At 51.8% G+C, this 12,422-nt stretch overlaps 1 long non-coding RNA gene and 1 pseudogene across 1 annotated transcript; both read right to left on the reverse strand.

Annotated features, from left to right (window-relative positions):
* Positions 1 to 366: 366 nt before the first annotated feature.
* Positions 367 to 7,249, reverse strand: LOC111528145. The gene is made up of 4 exons (XR_004228516.1): positions 7,055 to 7,249; positions 3,423 to 3,516; positions 3,104 to 3,264; positions 367 to 662 (listed from the first exon to the last, which is right to left on the reverse strand). It is a non-coding gene; the product is annotated as an uncharacterized LOC111528145 (long non-coding RNA).
* Positions 7,250 to 7,515: 266 nt separating this feature from the next.
* The window catches only part of LOC116418406, a 15,958-nt pseudogene continuing 11,051 nt past the window's right edge, over positions 7,516 to 12,422 (reverse strand).

The following is a 12,422-nucleotide window of genomic DNA, read 5'->3' on the forward strand; positions in this document are numbered from 1 at the left end:
CAGCCTGAGTAACAGAGTAAGACCCTGTTTCAATATAATCCAGGACTTTCTTTGAAGGGAGAGGGAAACAGGACTGTCTGACATGTGGGAAGATTGTTTGAATTCTCCAGCCTTCCCATTTGGATGTTTTTCTCTTTGTGTGAACATAGCCATAAGCTGGCTCCTTATAGAGGCATAGGCAGTGGTTGAAAATACAGGTCCTAGAGACAAGGAAGTCTGGGTTTGAATTCAGACTCAGCCACTCTCCAGCTGTGTTACCTGGGACAAGTCCCTGTTCCTCTCTGAGCCTGGAGCTACCTGCTTCACTACCCTGAACGGATGAATGGAAAGCACTTGGTACAAAACCCAGCACAGACTTGGCACACATAACTCATAGCTCAGTGTCATTAGAAGAATGCCAGGAGGGCTGGCCTCCGTGCTGGAAGGGGCTCTAGACAAGGCTGACCATGTGAGGCATCAGGATCCACTGGCTGGTCTAGAGATCTCAGAACACCTCTCCAGGCTGGTTCTCCCCGCCACTTCTGCCTCCCACTCACTTCTGCTCTTTCATGGAACTGTAGTTTTCTTAGCCCCTACAACTGGGGTGGGGCTGCCGCAGGGGCCATCAGGCTGTGAGGGAGGCTGACGCAGACACAGTAGGTAAGAGGCCAAGATGTACAGTCCTGAAAGAAGGCAGGAGGCTGGTGACTCAGTGGGTGAGAAAATGCAAAGGCTGGGGCTATCTTAGCCCAGAAAAGGACAATTTTTCCCCCGAATTATTTTCCTTCATTTGTTTCTTTCTCCCCTCCCTCTCTCCCTCTCTCGCTCCTTCCTGCTGTTCTTCCTTTCCCTCCATTACTTTCTTTACTCCAAAGGAAATTTAAGTGGAGGATGTAAAAGCATATGCTGTTATTAATTTTTGCAAATGTGCTTAACTGAGAGGCACTGAGCAGAAAGAAGAACACAATTGTATCTCCATTATCTTCATCTGGGCCAGTAGATACCAGTCACCCACTCACTCAGACAATGGCAGAAAGGACAAGCCAGCCCCCAGGGACCTGGCCCTGACAGCTTACCTGTCGGCATACCTCCCCTGAGCACTGCAGCCTCACCAACCGCCTGGGGTCCCTGAGACTGCCTGCTCACACTCACCTCTGAGCCTTCCAGTCTGCTGTTCCCTCTGCCTGGAACATCCTCTCCACTCCCCTATAGACACCCTCTAGCAGCTCTCCTGGCTGACTGCTAATTGGCTTTAGGATTCAGGGAGGCATCCTGCCTTGGGTGCCTTCTCTGATGGCCACAGATCAAGTTAGGGGTCTTCTCTGGCTGCTTATCCTCATAGCACCTGCTCCTGGATGTGACAGACAGCTTGTTTTGCCACCCTGTGGTCCAGCAGCTTTCTGAGGGAGGGCTGGGACCAGCTCTCATTTACCTGTGTCTCTCACCCCTGCAAGTTTCTGGCCACAGAGAGCAAAGCCTAAGCACATTATTTGTAGAGTAAAGGGATAAAAGACGAGGCATCCCAGATGGGAGTAGTGGGTCAATCTTAGCACGTGGGGAGTCTGAGATGGGGGGATCACTTAAGGACAGGAGTTTCAGACCAGCTTGGGCAACCCAATGAGATCCCATCTCTACAAAAAAAGGAAAAAAGTGTTCTTTAATTAGTCAGACGTGTTTGTGTGCACCTGTAACCTCAGCTACTTGAGAGGCTGAGGCGGGAGGATCAGTTAAGCCCAGGAGGTTGAGGCTGCAGTGAGTTATCATGGCACCACTGCACTTCAGCCTGGGCAATGGAGCAACACCCTGTCTCAAAAAAAAAAAAAAAAAAAAAAGGCAAGGCATCCCTGCTGGAAGTCACTCTGTAGACCACAAGCTGACAGAGCGTGGTGGTTGGGCGGGGAGGAGTTGGGAGCTGCACCCGGCACCTCACACAATGTTATCACGGAGCTGAAGACAAAAGTTTCCAGAGTTGGGTTTGAGTCCCAGCTCCTCCAATGATGATATGCCAACCCAGACATGTGCTGGGATGTCCTCTGAGACTCAGCTTCCTCACTGCAATTTGGAGCTCTGTCTCTTTCTGGCAGGGGGTTATTGGGAAGACCAAATGAGATCATGTCCCCCTCCCAAACCCTGCAAGTCCTTTGTGTCGCAGTTAGAATGAAGTCTATAGCCCTGTCCACTCACAGCCTGCCCCCCCTCCCCACTGGCACCCTTGCACACGGAGCCCCCTACAACCTCGCCCCCCCACACACACACTGAGCCCTGTGCTGTTCCCTCTGCCCAAATGGCCCTTCCCTCAGACATCTAGATGTGCGTCATCCTTCCCTCAGTCTGCCTCTCGGAGCAGTCTTCCTGACCACTACAACGGTGCCTCCCCAACACCAGCCAGCGTCACTCCCCACCCCTGCCCTGCTTAGCAGCATCGCTCCCTGGCTGACATTACATCATGAATTTATTTATTTACTTATTGTCTCCCTCCCCTCCATGAGGGCAGGAACCTTCATCTGTCTTGTTGACAGTAGCATCCCTAGAACCTAGCTCAGGCCTGACTCACAGTGTGTGCTCAGTCCACATTTGGGAAACCAATGGAGAGAAGAATGGCCCAGAGATGTGCTCAGGAACCCAGTTCCCTGACCTCCCATCCAGGCTGCACCCCTCAGGAGTCTAGGTTCCTGCTGATTGGTGTAGTCCAGGACCCAGGGCTGGAAAGTGTCCACCCACAGGGCAGATGGGCCAAGGCCATGTGCTCGAGGTGTGCAGGGCTGAGAGAGGGGGTCAGTCCCAGCTCCCATATGAGGGGCATGTGCCTTGCCTTACCCCTGCTTTGGCTAGAGGGTACCCTGTTCACCAGACATGAGCCCAGGTGGCCTAGGCTCTCCCCTGGCTTGGCTCTGGCTTTACCCCAGAGCCCTCCAAGCCGCAGACCTCCAGGCAAGGAGGGCTGGGGACCCATCTGTCCCAGCCACTTGTCTTTTCTCTAGTAACAGAGCCCAGAGGGGTCCCTGCCTGGGCCCAAAATCACACAGCAGATTGGGGTAGAGTCAGAGAGGACCCAAGACTCCTGTGCCAGCCTGGGCATCCCCTCCACTGCCAGGGAAGGACTGTACCCAAGTCACATCTGTACGCAGGCTAAGGTGTCCGAAGCCCAGGCTGAAATCCGGTTGCTGCTGCAGAGACCAAAAGTTTCCAAGGCCTTGTCAAGTGGGCTGTGTCAGATGATCCCCAGGCCTGTCACTGGCTGCTCTTCGGCTCAGACACCTCAAACCTCACCAAGCACTTCCATTTCTGAGGGAATAGAGGTCGTGGCTTCCCTCAAGCACCCATTTACCCCACCCTCCTCCTCCTCTTCCTGCAAACTTGAGTCACAGTTGCCCTGCTAGGCGCAGGCCCCAGGGATGTCTGAGTCAGCCTGGCTGGGGTTCCAGTCCCGACACCGCCCTTACTAGCTGGGAGACTCCGGTAACCTCCAACCCTGCCGAGTCTCCACTTCGACATCTGTGAAACAGCCATGAACAATCAGGTCTCAAAGGTCAACTCCTCTATGCAGGCACATAGCATGCATTAGGTACCCAATAATAATAGCAGCACCCACATGGAGCCCCTTATGGTAGCCCTTCTCCTCTGCACTTCCACGTAGCATCTCATTTACCCTTCACAACAACCCAACTAGGAAGGCACCATTATTATCCCATTTTACTGATGAAGAAATTGAGGCACAGGGAGGTGAATTTACCAGCCAGCTCACAAACGGACTAGTAGATGGCAGTTTGGGGATTGGAGCCCAGAGTCTGTGCTCCTGCCCACCCACTCCCAAATGGGAGCTATAAAACGACATTCTAAGAGTTCTTCCTACGTGCCTGGCAGTGGACTGAGAATTTGAGTCTTCAGTACGTGCAATCTTCACAACAGCCCCATGAGGTGGGGGTTATGAGGAGCCACCATTTTACAGATGGGTAAGTCAAGACACAGAGAGAGGATGTGGCTTGCCACAGACCACATGGCTAGTGAGCATAGGAGCCAAGATTCCAACCCGTTTCCCATCCTGGCCAAGAATAACACTCCTGCTTCTTCATTTCTCCTAAAGAAGCCACGCTGTCTCCGTCCCTGGCTGTGACTTGGGCTGCTTGTCCCTTCTCTGCCCACCCACCCCCAGGGCTGTGCTGGGGAGAGAAGGTGGTTCCTGGAGCCCGCCAGCCTCTGAAAACCATGGCAGTGGGGCAACGTAGAGGATGGGCTTAAAGCCAAAGAAACACAGCTTCTTCTTCTTGTTGTTTGTTTGTTTGTTTGTTTGAGATGGAGTCTCGCTGTGTCCCCCGAGAGTGCAGTGGCGTGATCTCAGCTCACAGAAAGCTCCACCTCCTGGGTTCATACCATTCTCCTGCCTCAGCCTCCTGAGTAGCTGTGACTACAGGCGCCCGTGACCACGCCTGGCTAATTTTTTGTATTTTTAGTAGAGACGGGGTTTCACCGTGTTAGCCAGGGTGGTCTCAATCTCCTGACCTCGTGATCCGCCCGCCTCGGCCTCCCAAAGTGCTGGGATTACAGGCGTGAGCCACTGCACCCAGCCTGTTTTTTTTTTTTTTAAGACGGAATCTTGCTCTGTTGCCCACACTAGATGCAGTGGCACGATCTCAGCTCACTGCAACCTCTGCCTCCCGGGTTCAAGCAATTCTCCTGCCTCAGCTTCCCGAGTGGCTTGGATTACAGCCATGTGCCACCAGGCCTGGCTAATTTTCGTATGTTTAGTAGAGATAGGGTTTGCCATCTTAGGCCAGTCTCGAACTCCTGACTTCAGGTGATCCGCTCACCTCGGCCTCCCAAAGTGCTGAGATTTACAGGCGTGAGCCAATGTGCCTGTCCAAGAAACATGGGTTCTAATCCCAATGCCCCTGCTTCCTAGCTATGGGACCTTGATTGAGTTCCTGCATCAGTTTCCCCACTTATAAAAAGAGGTTACTAAAAAGGATGCCTCACTCAAGGGTGTGAAGACCCAGTGAATGAAGTGTTAATAAGAGCTCCACATACAGCGATGCTGCAGTTCAGCTGCACCAGGGTGGCCTCCCTTGACTTGCTGGGAGTTACCATAAGGAAGGAAGGTCTTAAACCTGTAGGTCTTTCCAGAGAAAGTGTGTTTCCTAAAATCAAATCCTGCCCTTGCTCCAAAACTTTCAGTGATTTCCCATGACCATGCCACAGTCCCAGGGTCTCCCCTGGCCTTCAAGTCTGGCACGGTCTAACCCTGCCAACATCCCTAGTGCCACCATCTGTCAGCCCCTCCTTGCTCCTGCTCCTGGTCTGCTCGTGCTGTTCTCTTTGCCAATAATGTCATTTCCTTAGCCCCCTGGTCCTGCTGGGGAACGCCTCCTCATCCTTCAAAGCCAAGCTGGAGGGGAACATCTTTGGAGAAGCCGCTTGACCTCCCAGGCAGAAGGGGTCACTCTGCCTGGAGATGATGTGATAATGTCATTAACCACACTGGGTTAGAATCATCAGAAGCTGTTCCTGCCTCTCCCACCAAGCAAAGGGCTCTGGAGGCCAGGAAACGCCTAGGAATCTTGCCCACATCCTCAGAGCCCAGCATGGGGCGGGCTCAGGTTACGTCAATCGTGTTTGAAGACTGAATAAATGAATGTCTTCGTTTGCTACCCTCAGAAGCCCAGTCTGGAACAAAAATTCCAGTGCAAGGTTTTTGGTTTGAATGTGATCCCAAGAATCACGTGTAGGTTGTCAAGGAAATGACACAGGAAAGGGAAGAAGCCAATAAAGGGCATGGGAATTAGCACATAACACTATGGACAGCTGGAGAACCTCAGGTGATGATGCGGAACTGTTTATCACTAACTCTCACCAGGTCAGTCGTACATCAAGGCTACTGGTGGGATAGCACTTTACAGCCTACTCTAGCACTACGGCGGCCTTCTGGGGCAGGTGCCAGCAGGCTGCAGCTGCTGGATGAAGCCCCCAGGCAGAGTCACTGGTCCTCAGGTGTTCAAGCTTAGCTGGAAGGCTTCAGGTTGCTGTGCAAGGGAATAGTCAGTACCCAGAGGATATGTGCACGTGTTACAGTGAATGAATGAATGGATGGAGTATCAAGAAAAGAGCCGCATATCTTCAGTCATTGAGCAGACACAGCCCTTCTGCTGTGTGGCCCTGGACCAGCCATCATGCCTTTCTGACCCTGGTTTCCTCTTCTATAATGCAGAAATGCTAGCCCAGCCTCCCAGGAGATAAAGAGTGGGGGTTCCCCAGAGAGTGAGAAGGGTTCCACCTGGGCTCCCAGACTCAATCTCAGCTCCAGGAAGCAGGACATGGCCCCAGTGAGGGTTCTCTGTGGGTAAAGAAGCCACAGCAGGCAGGCACAGTGCCCTGGTTGGAACCACAGGGCCCCTGAAGCAACCACATCATGGCCACCACAGCCTCCACCATCCCACAGCAATTTCCGCTGCTGCCTCTCCCCAGGGCAAGGTCTCCCACCAATGGCTGGCTGTCCCCTCTGCCAGCACCTGCCCGCGGTGGGGCCTGCAGCATGGCTTTGGCTGCTGCAGGGCAGGCTGGCAGCTGCTCCTGTGTGCAGCAGCGTGTTTGCTTTGAAAAGCCAGAGACTCCTGTGGTTAGGGGCTCATGTTCCATGTAGCACAGGTTCGAATCCCAGTTCTACCACTTGTGACTGTGGGGAAGTCATTTCATCCCAGTCCTCTCTGGTCTCATTGATCAGATGGAACTAACATTCTATTGTCCCCTCTGGTGGTCTCAGCTTCAGCAGTTTGTGAGTTGGTTGCCTCCACTGTTTTCCCTGCTGCAAAACCCATGAGGACACAGTTATCTTGCCTTCTGCCCCAACCTCAAGGTCTTGAACACAATAAGTGCTCAATAAATGCTTGGTAAATACATGAATTATTGTCTGACCCGCCTTGCTTTTCTAGTCCAAACTTAAATGTCGCCTCCTCCAGGCAGCCTTCCCTGATTCCTTTTCTGGGTTCCCAGAAGCTCTTCCAACTCCTTTAGCCTCTTTCCTGCAGCTGCCTGGACTACTGGGTGTGGCTGCCCATTATCGGACACAGCCCCCTCAACCTACCTTTCCCCACGTTTGCGCCGGGCCTGCGGGCCTGCCCGCAGTGAGGGAATGAAGGGCTGGAAGGGGAGGGAGAGAGGAGGCGGCCCAGATACGTCTAGAAGGCTCGGGAAGGCGCCGGGGGATTCTCGAAGGCCGGGCCGAGCCCCGCAGCCTCAGCAGGCCAAGATGCGAGCAGGGGCCCGGCCGGAAGGCGGCGGGGGAGGGGCGGCCAGGGAGCTGGACGCTAGCGGACGGGCGGGGGTGGCGGGGGTGGCGGGAGGGGGTCTGGTATTTCCTGAGGTCCTTCAGGAACTGCTCCGGGCCGCCCCTGGGCGGGATCGGCGGTGGGATGGGCCTGGGAGGGAGCCGCAGGCGCCTTCTCCGCGCTGCCCTGGGCTCTCTGGCGGGCTGTCTCTGCGAGCCCTCCTCCCCGTCGCGGAGGCGCCACTCAAGCCCCATTTTACGGAGGAAGAAACCAAGGCTCAGAGAGGGCCATCGGGGTCACAGTCCCCCCGGCACAGTTCTGCGGCTGCGCCAGCGCCGGCCCACTCCCTCCGCGCCCCGTCCCCTGCCAGGGCTGCGGCATCAGCAGGACGCGCCATCCCCGCCGGTAGCCGAGGACCCGGGCCGGGCTCCCTTTGGCAGGGCCAGGGCGGAGGACTGGGAGACGGGGCGGGAAGGCGAGACGGAGCCCGGCGTACCCCTCGCACAGACCGCGCAGCGCGCAGCCCCGGCCCTCAGGGAGAGCAGTGCCGGCCACCCTGCCCCGGATCGTCGTCCTCTGCCTCGGCCCTCCCGGAGACCCGGACACGGCCAGGCAGGACCCCGCGACACATCAGACGCCCCATCTTATACTCGGGACCTTAGACACTCATTGTTCACCAGACGACTCGCTCCCTCCGCTGTCGGAGGAGTCAGAGTCCATCGGGACTGGATGGGCACCGTGTGCTTGAGTTCAAATCCTGCCTGACCACCTGCTGGCTGGCGCTTTTCTTGTCTAAGCCACAGTTCCCTCAGTGTGGTGAAGATGACAGCACAGCCTGCCTCAGAAAGTTGCAGTGAGAACTAAATGCGTTCTGCTGGGCGCGGTGACTCAGGCCTTAATCCTAGCACTTTGGGAGACCTGGGCCTGAGGATGGCTTGAGGTGAGGAGTCCGAGACTAGCCTGGTCAACATCGTGAGACCTCCGTCTCCACATTTTGTTTTTTTTTTGTTTTTTTTGAGCCGGAGTCTCGCTCTGTCGCCCAGGCTGGAGTGCAGTGGCGCGATCTCAAGTGAGAGATCTCAGCTCACTGCAACCTCCGTCTCCCAAGTTCAAGCGATTCTCCTGCTTCAGCTTCTCGAGTAGCTGGGACTACAGTAGGCGCCCGTCACCACGCCTGGCTAATTTTTTTGTATTTTTGGTAGAGACGGGGTTTCACCTTGTTAGCCAGGATGGTCTCGATCCCCTGACCTTGTGATCCGCCCGCCTCAGCCTCCCAAAAGTGCTGGGATTACAGGAGTGAACCACCGCGTCCAGCCTACAAAATTTTTTTACAAACACGTTGATCAGTATAAAGCGCTGTGCCTGTGCTCAATCTGCTATTGTGACAAAATCGTGCTCAGGCCCCTCCCACCTGCAAATAAATTATTTGACATTTACCCACCACCGTTTCCTGCGCACTCTCTCCTTTTCCCTCCCCTTCTGAATTTTAACAAATATCCCTCTTCTGTAAAGTGTTTGGCTGAAAAAAAAAAAAAAAAGGAAAACAGATCACAATGGCTTAGACAAATAGGGTTTATTTCCCCTATCCCTGTGAACCTGGAGACCAGCCATGGTTGGCATTGTTTCCCCAGCCCAGTGATGGCAGGGCTGACGTCCTCTGTAATGCGCTTGGCGTTTCCCTCTTGTTTACAGCGCGGCTGATGCTGCTCCTGAAGTTGCATCTCCCTCCGCATTTAAGACAGAAAGGAGGCCGGGCGCGGTGGCTCAAGCCTGTAATCCCAGCACTTTGGGAGGCCGAGACCATCCTGGCTAACACGGTGAAACCCCGTCTCTACTAAAAAATACAAAAAACTAGCCGGGTGAGGTGGCGGGCGCCTGTAGTCCCAGCTACTCGGGAGGCTGAGACAGGAGAATGGCGTGAACCCGGGAGGCGGAGCTTGCAGTGAGCTGAGATCCGGCCACTGCACTCCAGCCTGGGCGACAGAGCAAGACTCCGCCTCAAAAAAAAAAAAAAAAAAGAAAGGAAAAGGAATGGTTACTTTCAGGGTTAATTGAAAGCATTTGTCACTTTTGTCAATAATTTCCTAGGCACCCCACCCCCTCACCCCCCACGCCCACCCCCGACCCACACAATGAGATCTAATGAGACTCCTTAGATGTCATTGGCCAAAACCGTGTCACATGGTCACTCCTAACTGCAACAAAGGCTGAGAAGGTAAGTAGTTTCTCTTTTCCAACCTCCACAGTGGAAAGCAGCAGGGAAGAGGGGAATTGGGAATGGCACACATGGGTCAGTCAGCTATTACAATAGTGTCTGCCACACCTTCCCCCTCTGTGTTCTTCCAGCCCCTCCATTCCCCAGGACCTGCCCTCCAGCCACCCCTGACCTCCTCCTTCATCCAGGGGCCACCTGTTTCCATTTCTTTTGGGATATCAGAAGTTCACAACTCTGGGGCTGCACTTCTGCAGGGTAGCAATCAGATGACACTGAGTAGAACTGCATCTTTTCTTCTTCTTCTTCTTCTTTTTTTTTTTTTTTTTTTTGAGACAGAGTCTCACTCCATCACTCCAGTCTGCACACTAGCCTGGAGTGCAGTGGTGCGAACACTGTAGCCTCAACCACCTGGGCCCAAGTGATCCTCCTACCTCAGCCTCCCGAGTGGCTGGGACTATAGGTGCATACCACCATGCTCAGCTAATTTTTTTGTTTATTATTTTTTTGTAGAAACAGTGTCTCTTGCCAGGCGTGGTGGCTCACGCCTGTAATTCCAGCACTTTGGGAGGCCAAGGCAGGTGGATCACAAGGTCAGGAGTTCAAGACCAGCCTGGCCAATATGGTGAAACCTCCTCTCTTCTAAAAATACAAAAATTAGCCAGGTCTGGTGGTGGGCACCTGTAGTCCCAGCTACTTGGGAGACTGAGACAGGAGAATCATTTGAACTCAGGAGGTGGAGGTTGCAGTGAGCCGAGATCGCACCACTGCTCTCCAGCCTGAGTGACAGAGCGAGACGCTGTCTCAAAAAAAAAAAAAAAAGAAAGAAAGAAAGAAAAAGAAAAAAGAAAAAGAAACAGTATCTCTTACTTTGTTGCCCAGGCTGGTCTCAAACTACTGGTCTCAAGTGATCCACACACCTTGGCCCCCCCAAAGTGCTGAGATTACAGGTTTGAGCAGCGCACCTGGCTTTCTATACTCAGATTCTGAAACACAAATGTCATCATGTTCTGGCTCAAAATCACCCTTAATAATTGGCTCTACTGGAGCCCCATTTCCCTCTACTCCCTGCCTTTGAATATCTCACTGTTGTAACACTGAAACACTTAAAGAGTCTGCTCTCCTTTCTCTTTGGTTGCTTCTAGGGTCTCTTCTTTGACTTCGGTGTTCTATATTTTCACTACAATATATCCAGGCATGAATTTCTTCCTACCTATCTTGCTTGGTTGGGATTCATTGGATCTCTAGAATCTATGCATTTGGTGGTGCTTATTAGATATGGAGAAAAAAACGTCAGACTGTATGTTTTCAAATACTGCATTTGTCTCATTTTCTCTTCTCTGTCTGGAACTGCTACCTATGTTGTTAGATCTTCCTGTTGTATTCTCCCTGGCTCCTAATCACTTTTTTGTTTGTTTTCTCCTCCTCCTCCTCTCCTCCTCCTCCTCCTCCTCCTTCTCCTCCTCTTTCTTCTCTTTTTTCTTCTCCTTCTCCTTGCTACTGCTGCTGCTTCCACCTCCTCCTCCTCCCCCTCCTTCTTCAGTTTCTAAGAATTATTCTTTTTTCCCCCTATTTTCCATTTATTTTTCTTTCTGGGTTGAATTCTGGATAATTTCTTCAAATCCATCTTCCAGATTATGAATTATTTATTCAGCTTTGTCTAAACTATCGTTTAAACTCTCCATTGAGTTTTTAATATATTACAAGGTGTTAAATTTCTAGAAGCTCCATTTATTTCTCCTTTGCATTTGCTTAGTTCTCATTCCTCACCCTTTGCTCATGTTGCTCCATCTTCTCCCACCTCTTCCCCTGGCAAATTCCTGTACAACCCATTTCTTTCCATCCCCAGGGAGCTTTCCCTGACCTCCATGATGGACTGGGACTTTCTCGGGCCCTTCAGTCCCTGGGACTCCTTTGTCACAGCGCTGATCACCTTCAGCGATGATTGGCTGGGTCTGGATCTGCCTCCCCCCTTAGACCTGTGCTTCTCATAAGCAGGGGCCATATCTGCATCCTCTCTCAGGGATAAGTGCAGGAGGTTTTCAATAAACTTGTATAAAATAAAAGCAATTTCCTTAGTCCATCCATCACTCCTTAGTCTTACTTGTTTCATGTACTTATTTTATGTTTTTTTCTGTAAAGTATATTACTTACTGCCAGCTACATGCAATCAATTGTAAAATACTTTCAATAACTAAAAATTGAATAATGGTAAAAAAAAAAAAACCACATCAACTTTCAGTATAATTTGCTTAAGTTTTTCTAGAAAACACTGCTAATTTTTTGTTTCTGCAGAGTGAAGTACAGAAGTGAGCAAATTGATAATTTTTTTTTCTTTTTTTGGAGACAGGGTCTCACTCTGTTGCTCAGGCTGGAGTGCAGTGGTGCCATCACAGCTCACTGCAGCCTTGATCTCCTGGTATCCAGTGATCCTCCTGCTTCAGCCTTCTGGGTAGCAGGGACTATAGGTGTGTGCCACCATGCCTGGCTAATTAAAAGTATATATATATATTTTTTTTAATAGAGACAGCATCTCACTATGTTGCCCAGGCTGTTATCAAACTCCTAGGCTCAAGTGATCCTCTGGCCTCGGCCTCCCAAAGTGGTGAGATTACAGGTGTGAGCCACTGTACCCAGCCCAGATTGATAAATTTATAAACATCATGGAAAGAATGATAGAAAGGAACTGGAGCCACTTGAATGCCATTTGGATTCCACTTGTCATAAACCACTCCTCTTTTTTCTACCTCTTGGAAAACATCTTTCTTTGGAACAGAAAAATGTTAGTGTCATCTGGCAGCCCTGATCCTCCATATGGGATGGAGTAATGGTATTCACCATTGGCTTCTTAGATTCTGCTTTATTTTTGCCATAGCAGTGCTGAATCAGGTATTCTGGATAACCAGTTAGCAGAATAGATTTTCTCCACAATGCTTTAATCGCTGCCTGCCTAAAGATCTCCAAACTAGTGT

This window comes from Piliocolobus tephrosceles, chromosome 16 (genome assembly GCF_002776525.5).
Source record: "Piliocolobus tephrosceles isolate RC106 chromosome 16, ASM277652v3, whole genome shotgun sequence".
Lineage (NCBI taxonomy): Eukaryota > Metazoa > Chordata > Mammalia > Primates > Cercopithecidae > Piliocolobus > Piliocolobus tephrosceles.